At 51.5% G+C, this 14,165-nt stretch overlaps 1 long non-coding RNA gene across 1 annotated transcript; it reads left to right on the top strand.

Annotated features, from left to right (window-relative positions):
* The first annotated feature begins 6,238 nt into the window (after positions 1 to 6,238).
* On the top strand, positions 6,239 to 7,854 carry LOC129047069 (uncharacterized). The gene is made up of 5 exons (XR_008509030.1): positions 6,239 to 6,847; positions 6,928 to 6,969; positions 7,050 to 7,156; positions 7,235 to 7,320; positions 7,398 to 7,854. It is a non-coding gene; the product is annotated as an uncharacterized LOC129047069 (long non-coding RNA).
* The last annotated feature ends 6,311 nt before the right edge of the window (positions 7,855 to 14,165 follow it).

Raw genomic sequence — 14,165 nt, forward strand, 5'->3', positions numbered from 1 at the left:
CAGAGTTTTTCTGATATTTTCCCGCTTTTTTCCCGCCTGTTTTCCCAAAGAGGAAGAGGCGGAAAAGGGGGAAAAAGGATGGAAAACAGGAAAAGAAGATAGAAAGGTGGAAAAGAGGATGGAAAAGAAGAAAAGACAGAAGGGATGAAGAAGTTGGGATGATCCAGAGGGGATGGAGGGATTTGGAATAGTCCTGAAGGTTTGGGATAATCCCAGGAATGGGCACAGATCCCACTGGAGATTGGGAATGGGCACGGATCCTGCTGGAGATTGGGAATGGGCACAGATCCTGCTGGAGATTGGGAATGGGCACAGATCCCAGGAATGGGCACAGATCCCACTGCAGATTGGGAATGGGCACAGATCCTGCTGGAGATTGGGAAGGGGCACAGATCCCAGGAATGGGCACAGATCCCAGGAATGGGCACAGATCCCAGGAATGGGCATGGATCCCAGGAATGGGCACGGATCCCAGGAATGGGCACGGATCCCAGTCCTGGCACGAGAGGAAGAATTTTGGGAAGTGCACCTGAGCTCCTGCTGGCTCTGGGCAGCACCGGGAAAAGGCCCTGCAGGGATTAATTAGGAATTTAATTGGGAATTACAGCCAGCACAGCAGGGAGGCATCCAAGGGGCCGGAGCGATGGCGGCGGCACCTGGTGAGAGGGAATGGGAATGGGAATATGGGAATGGAACAGGGAATATGGAAATGGAAATGTTGGACCAGGAATACGAGAACAGGACAGAGAATATGGGAATGGCAACCAGACAGAGAATTCGGGACAGGGAATGAGACTGGGAATGGGATCCAGACTGGGATGGGAGCAGGATGGGACCAGCAGTGGGGTGATATGGTGTGGAGGGTTCAGTGTTGGCTAAATGCTCATGGAGTCTCTAGAATTATTTGTTTCTTGTTGTGAGATAGGATTAGGAGGAAGTTAAAGTAGGCTTAAAACTTTAAAAGGGTATAAAGAAAACTTTAGTAATAGGACTAAAAGAAGGAATAGTAAGAATCAGAATAAAACTTTAGGAACACCTCCTCCCCACAACTTTTTACCTTTCCTACTGACAATGTACAGAGACAAATGTGGTATTCTCAGTTAGTTTTCTTCTGCTAAAATAATCTTTCATCAGTTTTCTTAGGGAGAGAAGTCTTTCTTCCATGGCTGTGGAGATTTCTCTACAAGGAACAGTTTTCTTGTGGCTTCGATTTTCACGAATAGCAGCTGCATTCATGAAGTCCTTCTCATCTTCCACAGCCCTCCCACAGCTGCGTTTTTTGGGCTATTTAACTTATTGGGGTGCCATTTTTAAGGATGACTTGTTTAAAAGCTTTAATTGGCTTATAAACATGCCTGTTTTCAGAGCTAGGCAGCAATTGGTTTGGCTAGGCACAGAAGAAGCTCTCAGCAGCTCTTTTCAGAAAAGAATCATTTTGGTGTGTGGCTTCTTCCCTCCTCACTAAGTGTCATCTTTGGCCAGTGCAGCCAGAGAACCCTCAGATGTCATTACTGGAGCATCTGGGAGGGAAGCCCAGCAGGAGATGCTGCAACGTGAACTCCTGCCCCACACGGGAGGTTCCCAGAGACCAAAAACTCCGTGCAGAGCAGACAGGATCTGACCACGACACCTGCCTTGGGCCAAACCCGCTCCTCATTTGACACACAGAAACACAGTGGTGTATTTATGATCACTTCTCTCACCAGACCTGGCTGCAATCTGCAATCAGCAATCAAAATAAAAAATTAAAAATACAAATTAAATAAAATATAATATTAAAAAAATAAAAAGCTTTAAAAATAGAAAAATCAAAAATACAAATTAAATAAAATCCCGTCAGTGCCGGCCCTGCCCGCCGGGCCAGCAGCCAGCCCAGCTCCCAGCGGCTGCACGCTATGGCCCCCCCCGCAGCCGCCTCCCGCCGCCTCCCCGCCGCTCCTCCCGTCTCCTGCCACCCCCCCCGGGATCATCTCCCGCTGACGAGGCCGCTCCGCCGCCGCCCGCGGCCGCTTCCCCGCTCCTGCCGCCGCCGCTGCATGGCGGGCCGAGCCGCGCCTTCCCCACCGCGGCCCCCCCCCTTCAGAGCTGCTGGATGGCGCGGCTCCGCCGCCGCCTGCAGCCACGGGCGTCCCGGCGTTCCCTTCCACGGCCGCAGCCGCGGCCCCGTTCCCGTAGCTCCGCCGCCTCCCGCAGCCCCCGGCCCGCCCGCTGCCATGGTGACTGCCCGCGCTGACTGAGTGACACAATCCACGCATGCGCAGTTGCTACAAGCCCCGCACCAGCGATGTCCCTCCGCGCCGACTCATCGAACCACAGCGCTGCTTCCGGGATCAGCCGCACGCATGCGCAGTTCTATCTGCACGGCCCCGCCGCCGCCCGCCGCTGCTTTGGTACAGCCCGGTCCCTTCTCCCCTGTACAATTCTCAGGCTAAGGTCAGAACACAAAAACAGTCTTGATCCTTCTATCTGGAGTATTCCTCCCCTAAGGAGATGTTTTATTCAGGCAAGACCAGAATAAAACCAGGCAGTGTTTGAAATCAGTGGTACAAGCGTTGTCTTAATTCTTAATTCTGTGTTGTTCTTTGTACATTTCTTGGATCATTTGCCTTTTTTGAAACTATTACCACTCAGTCCCCTTTGAGAAAACGCCAAGGGAAGAGCCCTTTTGCCAAGGGGCAGCATCTGAGCAGGCCAGGCAGCATGTGGGGTTCCAGGAGAGGGCTTTCAACTTTCCCCTTTTACTGTGCCAGTCCCTCCCCAGAGCCCCCAGACCCTCCACAGCACTCCCAGAAAGGAGAGGGGTTATTAGGAGAAAAAGGGTCTAGAAACAAGGGAAAATGCTTCCTTTTCCTTTATTTTTTGTGTTCAAACTGGGAGGGACTCTGCTTCCCCTGCAATTTTAGTGGTCTCAGTTGAAAGAATCCCTGCCTTTTCTATGCTGTTCGGGGTGTTAATTGACAGGGAGTCCTCATTTTCGATTATTCCCCAGTTTAAATAGAAGGGGAAAATCTTGACAATGTTTCTTATGGGTTTGAATTAAGGGTAGCCACCCCCTTTTTATTGTCCTGAGGCCTAAATTGAGGGAGAAGCCCAGCTGTCCCTCCATCTTAAGAGTTGAACTGAGGGAAAAATCCCTCTTTTTTCATCCCTGGAGAGATTTAAAGAGAGAAGAAAACCCTTCTTTTCCCAATAATTAAGGAGAGTAAATTAAAGGGCAGAAGCTATTTATTTGCCATTGTATTAGTTTCAGTAGAGGTAACTGCCCCATTTCCTCTTTTTAAGGGGTTCACTGGAAGGAAGCTCTGCTTTTTTCAGCATTTTAAGGGTTTAAAAATACATTTCAGGGCCCTTCTTTCTGTGCCATAGGACCAAGTATCTCAGAGCAGGGTGAGCCTGGCATGCACTTAACCCTTACACTGCCTGGGAAGCTTTTATTTTTCTTATTTTTACTTATAATGTAGATAGGCCTAATTAGAGGTCCCAAGGAGACTTAGACGATTCATATCATAAGCATTCTTCTCCACCGGGCTCAGTCACACATGAAGTACTACTTAATAGCCACTAAGGAATAATTATGTAAGGTCACAGCAAATTAGCCAATTTATCTAGTTATGCTGCCTAAACAGAAAGCTTTATTTCTTACCAGTTTCCTGCCCTTTTACTCCAAGTAGTTGTTGCAAAAAAACAAAGCACTGTTATTTTTCTGAAAAGTTTTCTTCTATAACAAGCCCTTTGCTCCCCTTGAATTTGAGTCAGAGGAGCCAAACAGCTGCAACTGCTCTGAGGGCTTTCATACCAGGTGGGATTCACCCCCCTCCCTTTTCCTGGGTGCCATGGGAACGAGAGGCGGGCACCATCAGGGGTATATTAACCCCAGCCTTTGCTCAGGGCCTTCATTCCCTCTCTGGGATGTGCTGGGATCAGAGCTCTCCTCTCATTTCACTCTCATTTCAGGTAAGAGGCTCTTTCAGCTTATCTCAGCTTGTTTTCAGCAGGTGTTTCTGGGCATCTAAAGCAACAGAGGCTTTGAAGATACTGTGAAGAAAACAGCATAGAATACAGGGAGTATTTAAGTTCACAGTTTTGGGTTTTGTGTTTAGGGGTGGTAAAGTGCATTTGTAATTTCTGCTTTTGTTCTTATTTTGTTTTGTATTTTTTTTTAGGAGGAGGGCAGCTTCCCGAGGCTCCAGGTTGTGTCAACTACAACACTTTTTTCAGCAGATTCATCGTGTCACAAGAGGGATCTGCCCAGTGTCCAAGATGATGTTTGAGATTGAGGCTTCAGGTGAGTTGAGGATTGTGACTAGGAGAGGGAGGGTGAGCAGGTATCCGGTTAGGAGTTATTGTTGGGGGGGTGGTTTTGAAGGCAGCAGGGTGAGGAAGGGTGTTTATTTGAGCCCCCACCCCAAGGCTTTTCAGAAGCCTAGCAGAGGCATTCACACATCTTACAGCACACAAGGTCATCCACTGCACTCACAGGAATGCCATTTCACTTTGCCTTTCTCTTACCCAGGTGCTACTCATGATAATGGCCACAGCCTTGGAATCAGGATGAAGCTGGAGCCTGAAGGAGCCAGGCACACTCAGGAGAGGGCAAGTAGCTGACTCGCTGGGATTTGGCCCGCATAACTCTGTACTCATACTTTGGTTTTGTTTTTCTTTATTGTAGCTGACCGAGAGGCTAACAGGCCATCACGGGGCCCTCCGAGGCAGACTCATTTCAGGTGCCATGTGGATCCTCATCACCGATCATCCAAAAGATAAGTCAGGGCCACGTCCTGGAGATGGGACAATGGGAGGGCAGCGGGTTGGGAGTTCCTGGGACAGATTTAAAAATTAGCAGAGGGAAAAGCAATCTTCTCCAAGGGGCCTCTTAGGACAGCTAAAGGGAGAGGCTCTAATTTTGACGGCAGCTTTCAGGCGGGCAGCGCAGAACAGTTCCGGTCCACGTCGTGTTGTCCGGTGTACCGTGTTACCTAGTGTGTCTTTGGGGTCCCTTTTGCCTTTTCCCCTCGAGACCCTCACCACAAGCATGCTGTGTTGTGTTTGTTGTCCCCCTGTTTGTCACGTTCCGTGTCACGGGTGTCCGCACTTATTTGTGCCGGAGCTGCTCTGCCCTGCCCTGCCGCATAGCCTGCTGCAACAGGACAAGTCCCAGGGACTTGCAGTTTGTGGGGTGTTGCCAGACTCTAGATGATATTCCTAGATAGGCAGAAGATGTTTGGAGCTGTGAAGTTATCCCGCAGCCCTTTGACTTTTGTCCTCGCTTTCTTTCAGATGCAGAAGGATAAAATCCAGGGCAAAATCCATTCACCCATCCCGGGTGAGGAGGTTCCCCCGAGCAGGTCAGTCACCATTTGTCTCTGCAGGGAGAGTGTAAAGTGTGACTCTGTTACAGCTCTGTTCTTTTTCTTTTTAGGAAGTAAAGCTGGATATCGGCAGTCAGGATGAGGTGGGCAAGGTGAGCATTGAGTAGGGTACAGAAGCAGTTGTTAATGCTCCAGTCTCGCTTTCCAGTGCAACTCTAAGCATCCGTTCCTGTTTCTGCGCTTTAGGCAATCCACTCGGAGTACGCCGAGCCCCAGTCACCAACCTTCCGACACGCCGGGCGCGCCGCTCTCCCGAGCCCTGCGGAAGAATCACGGGACTCGGCGATGGAGCTGAGCGTTCTTAGGAGCACGGTGAGTAGCAGACTTGTGGGGTTTTGGCCGAGGGGCTGCCAAGATCAGGCACTGATGTTTGGTTTTCTTTAATACAGCTGTCTGAGAGACACCAGCCCAGTGCCAGCAGGACCTTCCCGGCTGACGAGGTGGCCTTTCTTCGCACCCGAGACCGGCATCCCCAGGAGTGCGAGAGATAAGTAGAGGGCCACGACCCAGAGAGGGGATGAAAGCGGGGGGCTGGTTTGGGAATTACTGGGAGGGGTTTTTGAGTCCCCTTTGGAGATGGGGGGGTGTCCATGAAGCGGCCCCTTAGGCCCCATAAAAGCAAAGCCTGGCTTTGGATCACAGTGCTGAGGTGCGCAGGGCAGAGCAGTCCTGGTGTGTATTGTGTCACTTGTCTTTTGTGTGTTATGTGTTGTTTGGATATGTCACGTCCTTTACCTTAGGCCTTGGAGGGGCCTGTCAGAAACCCTGGCATCATTGTTAGCATCTGCCATCTCTGCATTCCTCGGCCTGGCACCCGGGCCATGGAACTTTGGACTCAGGAGCTCAGACAGGCGTCAGACTCTTGTCTCTTTAGAAGCATCCGGTCAGCTGTCTTTTCAGGTCTTGTTCTGAGCTGTATGGGCAGCTGTGCCCCGCCAGGATCCATTATGGCGGACTAGGACTTGTGAGAAGGTGAGGGCAGGTAGAGGCTTCTGGCCGTAGGATTCTCGGGCATCCATCTTTGCAGTTCTTGGAATAAATCATTCGGTTAGCATCTTGTTCCTCCAGGTTTCTCTGAGCCTCATCAGCTCGCCATCCATCTTACCTCAGTCATCTAATTTTCTGTCTTTGTGCTCCTTGCAGCCATTTTCCTTGCCAGGAGATTTCTGTCCGTGTTGTGTCTCTGTTGTCTGTCACGTCCTGTCTGTCCCGTGTCACGGGTGTGTGCACACATTTGTGCCGGAGCTGCTCTGCCCTGCCGCATAGCCTGGTGTAATAGGAGAAGTCCCGGGAAGTTGAAATTTGTAATGTGGGGTGTAGTTGGACTCTAGATGCCATTCCTAGATTGACCTAAGGTGTTTGCAGGTTTTGAGTTATCCTGCAGGTGTTTGACATATGTTCTAACTCTCTTTCAGGTGCAGATGCATTGCATCCATGGCAGAGCCCCCCATCCTGGGTGAGGGGGTTCCCACAAGCAGGTCAGTCACCGTTTGTCTGTGCAGGGGGAATGTCCAGTGTGGCCCTGTTACAGCTTTTTTTTTTTTGTCTTTATTTTTAGGAAGTAAATCTGGATCCCAGCAGTCAAGTTCAGGAGAGCAAGGTGATCAGTAGCATTTCTTGTTGCTGAGCTCTCAGTTCCTGGGGCACGTCTCAGTCTTCATTCTCGTTTTTGTGCCTTAGGCCATCCGCTCGGAGCACGCCAAGCTCCCATCCCCAGCGGCCGATGGACCGGGTTTGCCGCTCTTGCCAGCCTTGAGTTCCGGGTCAGGAACCGCCGAGGAGCTGCAGTGAGTCGGGGAAGTAGGGAGGAGGAGCGAGGGTCCCCTCAGGTTTGAGCCATGCCAAATCACCTCATCTCCTCTTAGCCCAGGCACCCCCTGTGACGATGGCCTCGGTCTCCGAGCGTGCCCGACGCGTGCGGCCCGAGCGGCTGAGCGTTCTTAGGAGCACGGTGAGTAGCAGACTTGTGGGGTTTTGGTGGCGGGGCTGCCGAGATCGGGCACTGATGTTTGATTTTCTTTAATACAGCTGTCTAAGAGACACCAGCCCGGTGCCAGCAGGACCTTCCCGGCTGATGAGGTGGCCTTTCTTCGCACCCAAGACCGGCATCCCCAGCTGTGCGAGAGATAAGTAGAGGGCCACGACCCACAGAGGGGATGCAAGCAGGGTGCTGGTTTGGGAATTACTGGGAGGGGTTTTTGAGTCCACTTTGGTGACAGGGGCTGTCCATGAAGCGGCCCCTTAGGCCCCATAAAAGCAAAGCCTGGCTTTGGATCACAGTGCTGAGGTGCGCAGGGCAGAGCAGTCCCGGTGTGTATCGTGTCACTTGTCTTTTGTGTATTATGTGTTGTTTGGATATGTCATGTCCTTTACCTTAGGTCTTGGAGGGGCCTGTCAGAAACCCTGGCATCATTGTTAGCACCTGCGATCTCTGCATTCCTCGGCCTGGCACCCAGGCCATAGAACTTTTGCCTCAGGAGCTCAGACAGGCGTCAGACTCTCTTGTCTCTTTAGAAGCATCTGGTCAGATGTCTTTTCAGGTCTTGTTCTGAGCTGTATGGACAGCTCTGCTCTGCCAGGATCCATTATGGCGGACTAGGACTTGTTAGAACGTGAGGGCAGGTAGAGGCTTCTGGCCGTGGGATTCTCGGGCATCCATCTTTGCAGTTCTTGGAATAAATCATTCAGTTAGCATCTTGTTCCTCCAGGTTTCTCTGAGCCTCATCAGCTCACCGTCAGTCTCTCCTCGGTCATCTCATTTGGCATCTACTCAGTCCTTGCAGTCATCCTTCTTGCCCAGAGATTTCTGTCCGTGTTGTGTCCCCGTTGTCTGTCACGTCCCGTCTGTCCCGTGTCACGGGTGTCTGCACACACATTTGTGCCGGAGCTGCTCTGCCCTGCCGCATAGCCCGGTGCAACAGGAGAAGCCCCAGGGATTTGAAGTTTGTAATTTGGGGTGTAGTTGGACTCTAGGTGGGATTTGTAGATGGACACAAGATATCTGGAGCTCTTAAGTTATCCTGCAACAGCTTGACTCTTGTCCTGACATTTTTTTCAGATTCAGATGGATTGAATGTGTGCCAGAGGCCCCCATCCCGGGTGAGTGGTTTCCCCCAAGCAGGTGAGGCACCATTTGTCTCTGCAGCAGAAGTGTATGTGGTGACTCTGTTACAGCTCTGTTCTTTGTCTTTCTTTTTAGGAAGTAAATCTGGATACCAGCAGTCAAGGTGAGCAGTGGAGAGAAGTAGCTGTTATTGCTCAGGTCTCAGTTTCTGGTGCTGCTCTAAGCTTCCATTCTCTTTTTTGTGCTTTAGGCAATCCACTCGGAGCCTGCCAAGCCCCCGTCACCAGCCGGCCGATGCACCGGGTTCCCTGCACGTGCGAGCCCTGTGGACGCGTTACAGGACCTGGTGATGAAGCCCTGAACTCTTCTATTTAAAGGTGCCATCCAGGTGGCCTTCAGCAGCTGCCAAGGAGTTGCGGTGAGTCGGGGAAGTAGGGAGAAGGAGCCGAGGGTCCCCTCAGGTTTGAGCCATGCCAAATCACCTCATCTCCTCTTAGCCCAGGCACCCCCTGTGACGACGGCCTCGGTCTCCGAGCGTGCCGGAAGCGTGCGGCCCGAGCAGCTGAGCGTTCTTAGGAGCACGGTGAGTAGAAGACTTGTGGGGTTTTGGCCGAGGGGCTGCCAAGATCGGGCACTGATGTTTGGATTTCTTTCACGTAGCTGACTGAGAAACAACAGGGAGTTGTTGAACAACAGTGCCAGCAGGAACTTCCCAGATGTTGAGGCCGCCTTCTTTTGCACCTGACACGGACCTGCATCCCCAGATGTCCGAGAGATAAGTAGAGGGCTACAACCCACAGAGGGGATGAAAGCGGGGCGCAGGGTAGGGACCCACCATGAGGGGTTTTTGAGTCTCCTTTGGACATGGGGGTGTCCATGAAGTGCACACCCTTAGGCCCCATAAAAGCAAAGCCTGACTTTGGATCACAGTGCTGAGGTGAGCAGGGCAGAGCAGTCCCGGTGTGTATCGTGTCACTTGTCTTTTGTGTATTATGTGTGTTTGGATATGTCACGTCCTTTACCTTAGGCCTTGGAGGGGCCTGTCAGAAACCCTGGCATCATTGTTAGCATCTGTGATCTCTGCATTCCTTGGCCTGGCACCCAGGCCATGGAACTTTTGCCTCAGGAGCTCAGACAGGCATCAGACTCTCTTGTCTCTTTAGAAGCATCTGGTCAGATGTCTTTTCAGGTCTTGTTCTGAGCTGTATGGGCAGCTGTGCCCCACCAGGATCCATTATGGCAGACTAGGACTTGTGAGAATGTGAGGGCAGGTAGAGGCTTCTGGCCGTAGGATTCTCGGGCATCCATCTTTGCAGTTCTTGGAATAAATCATTCGGTTAGCATCTTCTTCCTCCAGGTTTCTCTGAGCCTCATCAGCTCACCATCAGTCTCCCCTCGGTCATCTCCTTTTGCATTCTCTCAGTCCTTGCAGCCATTTTCCTTGCCAGGAGATTTCTGTCCGTGTTGTGTCTCTGTTGTCTGTCACGTCCTGTCTGTCCTGTGTCACGGGTGTGTGCACACACATTTGTGCCGGAGCTGCTCTGCCCTGCCACATAGCCTGGTGTAATAGGACAAGTCCCGGGGAGTTGAAGTTTGTAATGTGGGGTGTAGTTGGACACAAGATATCTGGAGCGATTAAGTTACCCTGCAACAGTTTGACTTTTGTCCTGACTTTCTTTCAGATGCAGAAGGATAAAATCCAGGGCAGAGCCCCCCATCCCGGGTGTGGGGATTGCCCCGAGCATGTGAGTCCATGTTTGTTTCTGCAGAGGAAGCATAAATGGTGGCCGTTACAGCATTGTTCGTTGTCTCTCTTTTTAGGAGGTCAAGGCCAAGAGCAGCAGTCAAGGCCGAGTGGGCGAGGTGAGCATTGAATAGTGTTCAGAAGCAGTTGTTATGGCTGAGGTCTCAGTTTTGGTGCAGCTCGAAGCATCTCCTCTTGTTTTTTTATTTTAGGTGGTCCACTTGCCATCTCTCCTGGCCGAGCACGCCTATGCCAGGTGTGTGCAGCTTAAGGTATCGGTGTGGCATCCTTGTCAGATTAGGGAGGTTGTGTTTTCACAGTATGTCAGCATGCTTTTCCAATTTGTTTCTTTGCAGGTGCTGTCGCTGCCCTAGGCACGCCAAGGAACAGAGGAGGGCAGGTGAGTTGGCGTTTAGGCAGGCTGACTCCTAGGTGAGCGTTACACAGCAGCATGCTAAGCGTGTCCCTTTTCTCTTTGCAGGTATCTTCCGGGCACCCTCCGGAGCCAAATCAAGATTTGAGGTGAGCCGGGGCAGTGGTGCAGAGGAGTCCCGGGGATTACTGTTGTTGAGGGCAATAGTCAGGTTTTCTGTTTTGTCTTAGGTACCCTGAGGAGGCTCGTAGCCCAAGCTTGGAAACGGCAGCACCGAAGCACACACGGAGAGCATCTCAACGTCCACGTCTGACCGAGGATGGATTTTGTCCTCTCATCTTCCAAAAGCTAAGTGTCGGGGCCAGCGGTTGGGAGAAGGGGAATAGCCTTTACTATCACAGGAGGCAATCAGATGTCAGCTTAGGGGACAGGTCTGTAGCGGGGCAGGCTCTCTGGAAGTAAAGGGAGAGGGTTTCCCCTCAGCCTCGCCAGAGCCTTTGCCGGGCAGGGCAGTTCCGACCCATCTCCACATTCTCGGGAACTTTGCGTCGTCCGCCTCCCTCGACTCGACGTCGTCACGGATCTTTCCCCCGAGGAGCTCGCCTTCACGTCCGGAGCTCCGGCCACGGTCACCCGGCAGTCCGCTTCCTTCTCTAGGCTCGCTGCCCCTCTCGAGCATCCTCTTAACTGCTTCGGCACTAACTTGTTTTAACGAGTTCCGTTTCATCATCACGTGCTCTCGTCCTAGGGCTTCCTTTCCTTTGGCATCATCAGCCTCTGGCTCATCTTGCGTTAGGAATCTCGGGTCCCTACGGGGACAGTGCCAGGCAGTTGTCACTCGTCTCTGTGTCATGTCATCTGTGTCTATGTTATGTCGTCCATGTCCGTGTTATGTTGTCCATGTCTGTGTTATGTAGTCCGTGTCCATCGTCTTACGTGTCACAGGCCTTTGTTACGTCTCACCGCTTTATCGGCACTATTCCGTGCCACGTAGGCCATATTCTACTCACGTTCCTTTCCGGATATCCCTTATTCCGGCATCTTTACCTTTTTACTCTTTGAGACAGGAATGTCTCAAAGGGACAAGATGTTCTCATCCATCTTCCTTTTCACTACCAGCTTTGGTAGTGCCTTTTTTTCCACGCCATTCTCTTGGACTTCCTGAGGGAGCGTCTTACACCCTCCTCACGTGACTGCAGTAGTTCTGTAGGTTCCATCTTCTCAAAGGGTACAGGGCTCAAGAATTAATCTTCCAGAGAGCTATCTCAAGTCCTGGCTTATACTGTATGTACTTACATTGTTTGTACCTATGCTGGTTTATACTGTATGTACTTATACTGTATGTACTTACATTGCGTTTACCTATGTTGGCTTACACTGTATGTACTTACATTGTGTGTACCTATGCTGGCTTATATTGTATGGACTTACACTCCATGTACACTTGCACTGTATGCGTCTGCCTTTATTGTGTGTACTCATGTTGTACCACTTATGGTCGGAGCTGCCCTGCCCTGGCATGTAGTCACAGTTAGGTAGCAGAGTTATAAAAACTTTACTGTTCATCTGTCTTTAGTGGGGTTTAGGGTAGAAAATTTATCGGTCAGAGCGGGGACAAGTCCTAGCTGTCAGCCACTCGTTGACCGCTTCCTGTCGTCTCACAGGTCCCTGAGGCTACTGATTTCCCCAGAATCTACCATTTGACGTCGAGGAGCGGCAGCCAGAAGAAGCGTGGAAGCACGTTCTTCAGCGTCTCGAGGAAGAGCCGCAGGGAACGTTTAAATGGGAGGAGTGCGTGAGCGTGTGTGAGAGCACGTGCCTGTGTCTGTCTGCGTCTGCTCGTCTCTGCGTGTGTGAGCGCATGCTGTGACTGGATTTAACATTGTGTGTGTGACTTTTGCTTTTCAGGTTTTTCAACTCATTTGTAAATTTAGAGTAAAAAATCCCCAGCCGGGTTTAGCCCCCCCACCCCCCCGGCTGTTTTTTTTTCTTTTTTTTTCCCCCCCGGCTGGGTTTTTTTTCCTGGGTCCCGGTTGGTCTGCGAGGCGACGTTCATCGCCAAAGTTTGGGCACAGACCCTCCAGGGACCGGGTATTTCTTCAGGCAGGAGGAATTTTTGGAGGCTCCAGGGAACCACGTTCCCGAGGACCAATGATTGCTGGGGTGTAATTTAGCAGTTGTGATCAGAGGGATGGTGAGTTTGTGTGTCATTTGAAGGGGGTGTTAATGGTAGATGAGTGCTGTTTTTTGTGTGCTTTTGTTGTTTTGGGTGTCCTGTAACAATAAATCCACAAGTAATGAAAATAGAAAAAGGTTATAATGTTGTGTTAATGTGTGTGTTGTGTTGTATTGCTCTGTATTGCAGTGTGAGCACAGGGTGAACTCTCTCCTCCTTGCTGTGACACCTGGGCTGGCAGGGATGACACAGTGACCTCTGGCAGCCCATGCTGCCTGTGCCATCACCTGGCACTGATGTGTTTGATGAAAATCCTTTTGCTGGGTTTTTTCTCCTGAGAAGCCTCAGAACAGAAATGGAACCAATAACAATCTGCTGGCTGTGGAGTGTGGGCTGGAGATGGTTTAGCAACAGGGGCATCTTGGGTTGGTCTCCTGTGCATTGTTTCTACTTGATGACCAATCATGGTCCAGCGGTGTCGGGGCTGTGAGCAGTCCCAGGTTTTTATTATTCATTCCTTTCCAGCTTTCTGATGTCTCCTTGCTCTTTTAGTGTAGTTCTAATGTCTAATTTTCTTTTAATATAATAGAGATCATAAAATAATATTTCAGCCTTCTGAAAGGGGGAGTCAAGATTCTCATCTCCTCCCTTGTCCTGGAGGACCCTCAAACACCACCACAATCAGCGGCCAAGCGGGTTTGTGCGAGCCTCTCAGTAACCCTCGGCCGGTCCCGAGTTGGCAGACACCAGGGGGCAGCCCCGACACGGCCAACAGCGGGGAGACACTCTCTGTGCCCCGAGGGTACTGAGGGCACCTGGGCTGGGGGGAGACACTGTCTGTGTGTGCCCCGAGGGTGCTGAGGGCACCTGGCCTGGGGGGAGACACTCTCTGTGTGTGCCCCGAGGGTGCTGAGGGCACCTGGGCTGGGGGGAGACACTCTCTGTGTGTGCCCCGAGGGTACTGAGGGCACCTGGGCTGGGGGCAGACACTCTCTGTGCCCCGAGGGTACTGAGGGCACCTGGCCTGGTCGCCTTTGCAGCAGAAGAGACACCAGAGACAGCGGTAGAAGATAAAGGGCCGACTCTTAGCAGGGGTTAATCCAAGGTTTTATTAGGACCCCCAAAGGAGCTCCTGCACCTCAGGGGGCTCCTGCCGAGAGCCCCGGGAGATGTGCCAAGGTTACAATTTAAGGGAGGTGGAAACGGACAGTAGATAACATCCTACCAACCATTAAGTGACCCTAAGGGATGGATGCTGGGGGATAGACATATAGGACAGCGTATGGGGCAAGGCTTGGGGGGCTGACTCCCAGCCTCTGGCTGATCACTCGAGGACTTGGACCGAAACTTCTGCATGGGGGGGGATGGGAGGCTGAGTGATTGACAGAGAGCCAGGGTGGGGGTTTGGGGATGATCTCATCCCGGGAGAGGGATAACAC

This window comes from Molothrus ater, chromosome 36 (genome assembly GCF_012460135.2).
Source record: "Molothrus ater isolate BHLD 08-10-18 breed brown headed cowbird chromosome 36, BPBGC_Mater_1.1, whole genome shotgun sequence".
In the NCBI taxonomy this organism is placed as follows: Eukaryota; Metazoa; Chordata; class Aves; order Passeriformes; family Icteridae; genus Molothrus; species Molothrus ater.